Source organism: Ahaetulla prasina, chromosome 6 (genome assembly GCF_028640845.1).
Source record: "Ahaetulla prasina isolate Xishuangbanna chromosome 6, ASM2864084v1, whole genome shotgun sequence".
Classification (NCBI taxonomy): domain Eukaryota; kingdom Metazoa; phylum Chordata; class Lepidosauria; order Squamata; family Colubridae; genus Ahaetulla; species Ahaetulla prasina.
This window is the reverse complement of record NC_080544.1, coordinates 25,913,513-25,924,198: the sequence shown is the minus strand read 5'-3', so window position 1 is coordinate 25,924,198 and position 10,686 is coordinate 25,913,513. Positions and strand designations below refer to the sequence as shown.

The 10,686-nt window shown below is 42.4% G+C and overlaps 1 protein-coding gene across 1 annotated transcript in view; it reads left to right on the top strand.

Annotated features, from left to right (window-relative positions):
• Nucleotides 1-820: 820 nt before the first annotated feature.
• The window catches only part of MICU1 (mitochondrial calcium uptake 1), a 208,849-nt gene continuing 198,983 nt past the window's right edge, over nucleotides 821-10,686 (top strand). The window contains exon 1 of the mRNA XM_058187904.1: nucleotides 821-974. The gene's annotated coding sequence lies outside the window, so the exon portion shown is untranslated. The remainder of the gene's footprint in view (nucleotides 975-10,686) is intronic.

Sequence of the window (10,686 nt, the reverse complement as noted above, 5' to 3'; positions counted from 1 at the left end):
CACAAGAACAGTTTTTTCCCCGAACGCCATCACTCTGCTAAACAAATAATTTCCTCAACACTGTCAAACTAGTTACTAAGTGTGCATTACTATTAATCTCATCGTTCCCATCACCCATCTCCTTCCACTTATGACTGTAGGACTGTAATTCTGTTGCTTGTATCCTTACGAATTATATTGATATTGATTGTCTCTTGATTGCTTATTTGTACCCTATGACTATCATCAAGTGTCGTACCTTATGATTCTTGACAAACATATCTTTTCTTTTATGTACACCGAGAGCATATGCACCAAGACAAATTCCTTGTGTGTCCAATCACACTTGGCCAATAAAAAATTCTATTCTATATAGGAACACTGAATAGAAAAAAAGGACGGAGAAGAGAAGATAACAAATGGGCAAAATATTGTAAATAAATAAAACTAGATGTAAAGAGACGATAAAGTCAAAGATAGTAAAAAAGAAGGGAAAAAGGGAATGTATAAAGCAGAAAGCTGAAGGAACAAAACCATCATGTAAAAAGAAAACACAGACTATGTGTTTATGTTATGTATGTTTGTGTTGTGTCTTGTAATAAACCAATAAAAACTTTAAAAAAATCCTATTTATTCTATTGTATTGTATTGTATTGTATTCTATTCTATTCTATGAAAATCTTAAAGCGACCTTCACATTGCACGAGAAGCCACGCCCACCGCCCCTCCCCCCCACGAACTCTTAAGCAAAAGGGAAACCCTTCCAGGAGGCGGGGAAAGCGCTCCCGTGACGTAGGTACGCTGCGCTGCATGACAGGAGGTGGAGGCGGGGCCAAGGCCAGAGTGGGCGGAGTCAAGGGCTGGGCTCCGCATTTCGCGTTGCCCGGTTGGGCGGAACGTTTCCTGGCTGTCTCCCCCTCGGCCCGGCGTTGGTCTCGCTCTCTCCGGAGTCCTGAGGCGGGAGGTGCATAAGCCCCTCGTGGGAGACCCGACAGGTAAGACTTGGAGGGGGGGGGGAATGGATGGAAATTCCCAATGTCGTCTCTCGGGCAGTGGGTGCATGGAGGCAAAAGGGGAGGGGGCCCCGAGTCTCCAGCCGGGTTGGAAGTCCCGCAAAGCCAAATGGCTAAAGGAGGAGGACCCAGCGGGACGAGGGTCTCTTCTTGCCTAGCTGCAAAGCGGGGAAAGCTGCCTCCTCAATCTAATTCCCACTTTAGGAGGAGCGCTAATCCCTAATATTCTCTTTTTGTGGTCCGAAGCCGGTTTTCTTCTTTTACTTTGGTCCTATTCCTGCTCTCTGCTTACATGTTGTTGTTTAAAGCAGGGCTCTCCAACCTTGGCAACTTTAAGCCTGGCAGACTTCAACTCCCAGAATTCCCCAGGCAGACTTCAACTCTCAGAATTCCCCAGCCAGCTTTACTGACTTCTGGGAGTTGAAGTCCGCCAGGCTTAAAGTTGCCAAGGTTGGAGAGCCCTGCTTTAAAGCCTTTCCTTTATAACTCTTCTGCCCCATATACACCTGTAAATGCCCCCCCCCCTTTTTTTTGCCTCCCCGTTACATCCAGTGTAAGATCCCTTTTTGCCTTCCTTCCCGGGATTCCGGTTTGTATGCGATGTATATTCTCATCTATAGAATGTTTCTGAAGCACCGCCAATATGAACATAGTCGGAATTAGCATGGGAAATAAATAGACAAGGTGGGCTAAAATATTGGTGATATAATCGAAAAGGCTTAACAGTGTGTAAAGTTGGCCAAGAAAACTGCAGTTATAGGAGTTAACACTGATTCGAAGGCACCAAATCAAAACATAAAAAGGTAAATGTATGTTCATAATCTATCTACTATATCTATCTTTTTGTAACTTTGTTGCTGGAATCCTTACAATTTATATTGATATTGATTGTTTCCTGATTGCTTATTTGTACCCTATGACTATCATTAAGTGTTTGTAAGTGTTGTACCTTGATGAAGGTATCTTTTCTTTTATGTACACAGGGAGTATATGTACCAAGACAAATTTCTTGTGTGTTCAATTACACTTGGCCAATAAAAATTTCTATTCTATTCTATTCTATTCTATGTTACACTACTCTACTCTACTCTACTCTACTCTACTCTACTCTACTCTATTCTATTCTATTCTATTCTATTCTCTCAGAAGGACCCAAAGGTGCTTTTCCAGGAGGCAACTGGACTTCCTTGGTTTTTTTTCTTTTGACAACCTATTGCTTCTCATCCAAGAATCGTTGTCAGCTCTGACAAGATAGTGGGGAATGGAAAGATTTAGATTTCTTGCAGCCAACTGGTCATTTGCATCTTTTAGAGGGTCATTGAAGCACTTGGGGGTTTATCTGTGTCCTCAGGGTCACCTGAGTAGTGCTCCTGGTTCCTGTAGTCTGCAATTTTTCCTCTGGAAATACGTTCCTACTCCCACACCATTCAAAGGGTGTTCTTCCCAAATTGTATAGCCAAGAAGAGTCATTTTTCTTACCCATCTGTATTTGCCTGGATCCATTGTTATGATGTTAACTGAGGATGATAAAAAATGTGTGACATATCTCAGCCACACTTCTTTCTAACTTTAAGCATCCCACAAAAACAGCTAAATTGGTCTAAAAACCCTTAAAAGAGACTCTTTGCCAGTCATACTAAGGATTGGAAAGTTAGGCTGTTTCATAACGTTGCACTTGTCAAACTTCAGATATATCTTTACCCAGAAGACGAACATGTCTTGCTCTCTAATAGCCTATATTTGCCTAAGGGGATTTTGAGCAATCTTTCCATAATCTCTGCAGATATCTTGCACAAGCCAATTAGTTGTTTCTGTGGGATGCTTAAATTTAGAAAAATGCTTAAAATTAGAGCCAAGGACTAACTGAGGTAGAGTTGTTTATTGTGAAATAATGAGATTAGAGCCTAGTCTCAATTTATTTCATTATAGTCAACTCCACCACCTCAGGTAATCCTTGATTTAAAACCACAATTGGGACTGGAACTTATGCCTTTAAGCAATAAGGTTATTAAGTGAGTCATGGCCTAATTTGCAACCCTTTTTGTCATAGTCATTAAGTGAATCACACAGTTATTAAGTGAATCCGGTTCCACTCTTCTCCCCCCCCCATAGTTTTTAATTACTGCAACATTCTTAGAACTTTCAATTAATGATAATTTCTTTCCAAAATCTTGGTCCATTTAGAGTTTCAGTAATATGGCAAAGAGGGATGAAAGGATATTGTGTGGTTGTTACTGAGATTTTCCAGCTGAATCATACGTCACATCAGTAAAACTAATATAGATTCTGACAAGATGACCTAATGTGATTAACACATCAACATTAGAGCATGATGCGTTTAAAATACAATTCATTGAACAAATCTGCCTGCAAAACATGGGATGCTGTTACTGTTTATTTAATTTTGGCTTAATGTGAATTTGTGCTGTGACCTTATAGCTAAATAGTGATACAATTAACTCCAAAATGACTAAACCTCCATTATAGTGGAGGAAGATAACTTTTAAATAATATACTACTGTACTGTGAGCTCTGTAAACTGTATGGTAAATATTCAAGAGCATAAATTCCATATTCCATATTTGTATTTTTAATTTAAAAATATTCTTGTTTTTAAAGAGCTTAGAGTGGCTTACAAAGTTATCCTCACAATGATTTGTCAGATCTCTTTAGCAGCACTTGGGATTGGAAGTGGACATCAGAAACAAGTACGGCTCCAGTTAATAAGTTTTATAGTGACACTAATTTAAAATGACAGGCCAAGAATTCTGACCAGGACTTTGCTTTCAAATATAAACTCTAAATATAGATTCTTCAATGCAGTTAGCTTTTTCTTTTCTCCCGTATTTATGCTGTGGGAAAAGGAAGCCTGTCTCTTTTGAGAAGATAGGCCAATATCTATCTTGGATAGCATTTATATAACAATAATTAGACTTGTTGCAAACTGGTTTGCTCTGTTGTCTGAAGCTGGCCTGACTGGAAATAGTCCTACTCCCCTGCTTTCCAGAGTGTTTTAGAGCACTCTCCTTTTCAGTGCATACATGGTATACATGGTAAAGGTTGGCACACTATATGACATCATTAAAGTGAAAATATTTGCAGATCCCTCACATCCAGGACATAAACTGTTTCAACTCCTACCCTCAAAACGATGCTATAGAGCACTGCACACCAGAACAACTAGACACAAGAATAGTTTTTTCCCGAAGGCCATCACTCTGCTAAACAAATAATTCCATCAACACTGTCAGACTATTTACTGAATCTGCACTATTAATCGTTTCATAGTTCCCATCACCAATCTCTTTCCACTTATGACTGTATTGCTGGCAATCCTTATGATTTATATTGATATATTGACCATCAATTGTGTTGTAAATGTTGTACCTTGATGAACGTATCTTTTCTTTTTATGTACACTGAGAGCATATGCACCAAGACAAATTCCTTGTGTGTCCAATCACACTTGGCCAATAAAATTCTATTCTATTCTATTCTAATACGGTGATGATCCTCAATTATGTATTTCTGCCCTTGGCTGCTCAAATGAAGTTGTCAAAGATCTCTCAGTGCCTGGAGGCCGTGAGGGTCTGGATCAGTGGTGAAAAGCCAAATTTTTTTACTACCGGTTCTGTGGGTATGGCGTGGCTTGGTGGGCGTGGCAGGGGAAGGATACTGCAAAATCTCCATTCCCATCCCATTTGGGGTCAGCCAGAGGTGGTATTTGCCAGTTCACCAAACTACTGAAAATTTCTGCTACGGTTCTCCGAACTGCTCAAAATTTCCACTACCGGTTCTCCAGAACCTGTCAGAACCTGCTAGATTTCACCCCTGGCCTGGATGGGGAAAAACAGGCTTATCTCGACGATGCCCCTGAGGTTTGGCTCCATGGATCCTGGAACTGGAGAGACTTCATTTGTGATCTGAGTAGAGTTGCAGGGCCATGTTTCAATTCAGTGTGTGGGATTGTGAAAAGAGATACAAGAATATATTTTTTTCAGAAAAGTTTTTTTTTCTGTTTTCGATTTTTCAACTTTTCAAGTTTTTAACTTTTTTTCCCCAGGTTTGAAATGGTATAGAGTAGTGCTGGCGACCTTTTTGGCACCAAGTGTGTGCGCGTGCTTGAAACTGGAAGAGCAGCCACCCAATGCGCATGCGTGCGCTGGGAAGATGATCGTCCGGTTTCTGGCACAGACATGCACACCGGCCACGTGCTCTTCCCATTTCTGGTGCGCGTGTGTGTGTGCGAAGACCAGCTGGCCGGTGCGCATGCACGCATCGGAAAACAGAAGACCATCTCCCAGCGTGTGCATGCACACTGGGCAGCTGCATTTTCCGGTTTCTGGTGCTCCTGCGCATGTGAAGACCAACTGGTTGGTGCGCCGGAACTTGGAAGAGCAATGGGCGACGGTTTGCGTGGCTGGAGAGATGGCTCTGCGTGCCACTTCCGGCACGCATGCCATAGGCTCGCCATCATGGGTATAGGGTTTCCTGCTTGAGCAGGGGATTGGACTAGAAGACCTCCAAGGTCCCTTCCAGACGTGTTTTGCTTGATTGATTGATAGATCAGCTGTGGGTAACAGAGCCAACAGGGCGGCACAGCCAATGGAGTTCAGGACAACCCAAAGGGTAGAGATGGTGAAGATAAGTGGTGGGAGTTGGAGTTGAAGAGAAGACAGATCCTTACCTTACTGAGGCTTGAGGCTCCAGTAGGAGGGACCAAGCCAGGGATAGCTTGAATTAGGAGGGCTCTTCACCTCATGACTAGCTGGGATTTGATTAACAGTGGCAACTGGGACAGTCAGGATTGCCATCACTAAACAATGTGATGACATGACATTGCCCTGTATGACCACATCGCTTAGTGATGGAAATTTATTTATTAACTCAATTTCTATAGGACCCAGGGTTAGATTGTGTCATCGGCAGACACAGTGTGCATGAGTTTGGGTAGACTCAATGAAGGGCAGGAGGGCCTGAAGTGCTATATAGTCCAGGGGTCTCCAACCTTGGCAACTTTAAGTCTGGAGGACTTCAACTCCCAGAATTCCCCAGCCAGCTTTGCTGGCTGGGGGATTCTGGGAGTTGAAGTCCTCAAAGCTTAAAGTTGCCAAGGTTGGAGACCCCGATATAGTCCATGGGGTCATGAAGAGTTGGACATGACTTAGCGACTGAACAACATTATCAGTAACAGATACCCATCTCAAAAAAGTGATTCTGAGAGGTGAACAAGCATAAAACAATTAAATGCAGTTATAGTGTGGTACAAAATTTAATATACTGTATGTGACAGTATAAGAAAGGCTGAGCGCCAAAGAATTGAGTCCTTTGAACTATGGTGCTGGAGAAGACTCCTGCGAGTCCCTTGGACTGCAAGGCAAACAAACAAGTCAGTCCTAGAGGAGATCAACCCTGACTGCTCTTTAGAAGACCAGATCTTGAAGATGAATCTGACTTTGGCCACCTAATGAGAAGGAAGGACTCACTGGAGAAGAGCCTAATGCTGGGAACGATTGAGGGCAAAAGAAGAAGGGGATGACAGAGAATGAGGTGGCTGGATGGAGTCACTGAAGCAGTAGGCATGAGCTTAAATGGACTCCAGAGGATGGTAGAGGATAGGAAGGCCTGGAGGAACGTTGTCCATGGGGTTGTGATGGGTCGGACACGACTTCGCAACTAACAACAACAACATATGACAGCCATTAAAAAAAAATAATCATAGATGTCAATGTAGCCAGGAAAAGGGGCCCTTCCCACACTCAGGTTTGGGCACAATTCAAAGTTACCAAGACTTATGAAAGACCAAAAAGGTTGAGTCATGCTAGTCTCAGGGGAAAATACAGCAGAGAAGGCATGTCTTCTAGTCCCTGCTAGCTGACATTCCTTATCTGATGAAACCCATAGGATGCCCAATTTACAGGACTGAATTGGACAGGTGGAACTACTGGAAGAATGCAGTCCTTCAGGTAATTCTGGTCCCAATTACCATACTTAATGAAGAATTACCTGTATTGGAATGTACTCTACATGGAGCTGCCCTTGAAGACCATCCAGAAACTTCAGGTAGTCCAGAACATAATGGCACAGGTCCAGTGGTGGGTTTCAAATTTTTTTACTACCGGTTCTGTGGGTGTGGCTTGGTAGGGGTGACAAGGGAAGGATACTGTAAAATCTCCATTTCCTCCCCACTCCAGGGGAAGTTACTCCAAAATGCCCATTTCCTCCCAAGTCAGCTGGGACTTGGGAGGCAGAGAATAGATGGGGGTAGGGCCAATCAGAATTTCTACTATCGGTTCTCCAAACTACTCAAAATTTCCGCTACCGGTTCTCCAGAACTGGTCAGAACCTGCTGAAACTCACCTCTACACAGGTCGTTATGGCTCTTTTCCCAAGCCTTTGGATCAGGTTGAGTGGAGACCCACCTAGATGAGTTACAATATATTTTAGTCTGATTACAATTTTACTTTGTTAATTGGGTTTTATTCTCTTTAGTTGTATTTTGTTCTCTTTATGTTGCATTTGTTGTGCATATGTTTTTTTTCTTGTACATTGCCCAGCGTCAAACTATTTAAGTTGGACAGCCAGATAAATATTATGAATGAATAAAAATACCTTACTTAAGAGTTAACACCAGATGTGACTGAGCATGTCATGCAAGTAGTCTCACTGATGTCATGCATATGGCTTTTGTTAAGCCACAGTGTGCTTTGTTTTGGCTTGCCCAGTGTTTTGAGTGATTTCTGCCAGGTATCGGTTGGTTATTCAGTAAACTGGCCTTGGCTTAGTGCACCAGGATTCCATCAGAGAACTTGGCTGTAGACTTTGACAATGGATTTTATGGCATGTTCTAGATAGAAAATGGAAGTAAGTAAACGTGTTCCAGATTTTGTGTTGATGTAATATAGAAATGGTCATCATCATCATTAGCCGTTCCATCGTGTTTGATCTTAGGTCACTCTATGGATCAGCACTCTCCCTGCCCCTCGGTCTCTTACCGCCTCCTTCAGCTCTGTCAAGGTCATCCCGTTGTCATCCTTTTTTGTGTCCAGCCAGCATATAATATAGGATGGTCCCTTCTCCCTTTTCCACTGATCACTCCCAGCATGACTGACTTTTCAAGTCATGCTCTCATGACATGACCAAAGTATGACAGCCAGTTTGGCGATCTTGGCTTCAAGTGATCGTTTTGGTGAGGTTTGGTCTAGAACTTCTTTGTTTGTTACTTTTGCAGTCTATGGGATGTGTAATAATTGTCTCCTGCACCACAGTTCAAAGGCATCCACCTATGTCCTATCTGACTTTTTCAGAGTCCAAGTTTCATAGCCATAAGTAGCAATTGGAAAAAAAATATTGCATCAACTAATCTGTGCTTGATTGTAAGGCTGATGTCTTTACTCTTCCAGATGTTGTTCATGCCAGATATTGTAGTTCTTCCAAGTGTTGTATGCCTTCGGACCTTAGGGCTGCAGTCACCAGTTTGGTCGATTTTAGAGCCCGTTTTAGAAGTCCTTTACTGTTTTGATGGTCTCATTGTCAATCTGCATCCTGACCTGTGTGTTCTCTATAGTGGTCGTTATCTTTGTTTCCTTGATGTTAAGATACAATCCAATTTTTTCCACTCTCATCTTTGGCTTTCAGAATCAGTCACTCCAGACCCTGCTTGCTTTTCGCAAGCAATGTTGTATCATCTACATATCGGAGGTTGTTGATATTCCCACCAACAATTTTAATCCCAATGGTAGATTAATGTGCATTTCTCATAACTATTCCTGTGTACTAACCGTACAGCTGTAGAAAAACATCCTTATATCACAACATCCAACAATATAGGGCAGACCTTCCTTTTTTTGCAACAGTTAGGCTCAGTTGCGGGATTCAGCCGGTTCTCTCTGGATCGCACGAACTGGTAGCGGCGACTGCCGGAGGCTCCACCCACCCACCTGAAATGTAATGCATGACTACTGTGTGCACTCACATTTGCAAACCGGTAGGCAAGGTAAGTGAATCCCACCTCTGGTTAGGCTCATATCATCCTTGCCTGCATAGGTAAGATAGTGAAAACTTCATGAGGATTGCCAGTTCCTCCTTTTGTTTTAACCATCTGAGGGGATTCATTTTTCGCTTACATCCAGAATTTAACAACAGTCCCTTCCATATATGGTAATAAGAATTTGTGTCGCATATGTTCACTAACTCCCCCTTTTCTGTGAGACTAAGATGGGATTGGTTTTATGTTGCTTCAGTAAAAGGGTTTGTCAACACTAGTTGTAGTTTTCAGTGGTTATGTTTATAATGCCATCTAGCATTCAGAAGGTTTACAGCTGCTTTCTAGAAAGGGAATACATAGTACACCTTGTTTTAGGCAGGATCTTCTAGAGGAGAGATGCTCCATAACCTACCTGAAAAAATATAGGTTCTCCTGCTTGAGCAGGGGGCTGGACTAGAAGACCTCCAAGGTCCCTTCTAGATTCCGTTCCATTCCATTTTCCAGATGGAAGACATTTTCTTCTTTTGGAAACTCTGGGAAGTTCTCCAGCAATGACAGATAAGATCTAGTTAGAAGAGTTTAATTTAAGGTAAAACTTTTGTGGCACCTGTTGTGACCCAGGCCCAAGTAGGTGGTAGTAGACGCAATCAGTTCAAAAACGAACAGTTTTTATTAGAACAGCTGAGAATTAACTCATTCTCAGCGTCATCCAAACTAAATCAAAACAAATTCTTCATAACACAATTCTTCAGTCTTATCACCAACCTTGGTCAAATTAGGCAAACTGCCAAAGGCTTTTCTTGGCAAAAGTTTGAAAGCAGAAGACGCCGACAAGAAATAAATGCAACAAAACAAAGAGCAAGTCTATCAACGTTGTTTTCCGACAAAGAGCCCAAACGCCGTTGCTGGTCTTTCAAGCCTTATGGGAGGGGCCAATCATCTCTTGGCCCTACTCCTGAGTCGTCTTCTTTGCTTGAGTTGCTCTTGCCTTCTGGCAGCTCTTCTCATGCGTGCATTAGAAACAGGCTCCTCCTGTTCCTCTGCCTCACTACTGTCAGCCTCTGGAGGCTCTGGAGTCCGCACATCACTCCTCAATGGCCCTGGCCCCACCTCTGACTCCAACGTGGAGCCCTTGTCTGTGCCTTCTCCAGCCTCCAGGACTGGCCCATGTTCTTCCTCAGCCTCATGTCCGACTCCGCTGCCAGCTCCACAAGAGCACCTCTGGGCAACCTTTTTGCCACAGTATAGGTAGTCCTTGACTTATGACCATAATTGAGTCCAAATTTTTTGTTGCTAGGCATGACAGGTGATCACATAACCCTGAGACATCACAAGTGTCATAAATACATTGCTAAGCATCTACATTTTGATCACGTGACCATAGCTATGCTGCAACAGTCGTAGGTGTGAAAAACAGTTGGAATTCACTTTTTTCAGTGCCATTATACCTTCAAAGGGTCACTAAACAAATGGTTGCAAGCCAAGGACTACCTGTATCCTGATTGGGAATAACTGTGTTAAACCAGTTACAATAATGTTAAATTTTTGGTATGTGTTAGACAGTAACATGAAGGGGAACAAAACATAACTTACCATAAAGTTATATAGAATTAAAGAGATTTGTATCAGTTGACTGCTAAAACACCCAATTATTTTGCACAATCATATTCAAATCAGATACTGTCACCTTATTGTGAACTTTATGGA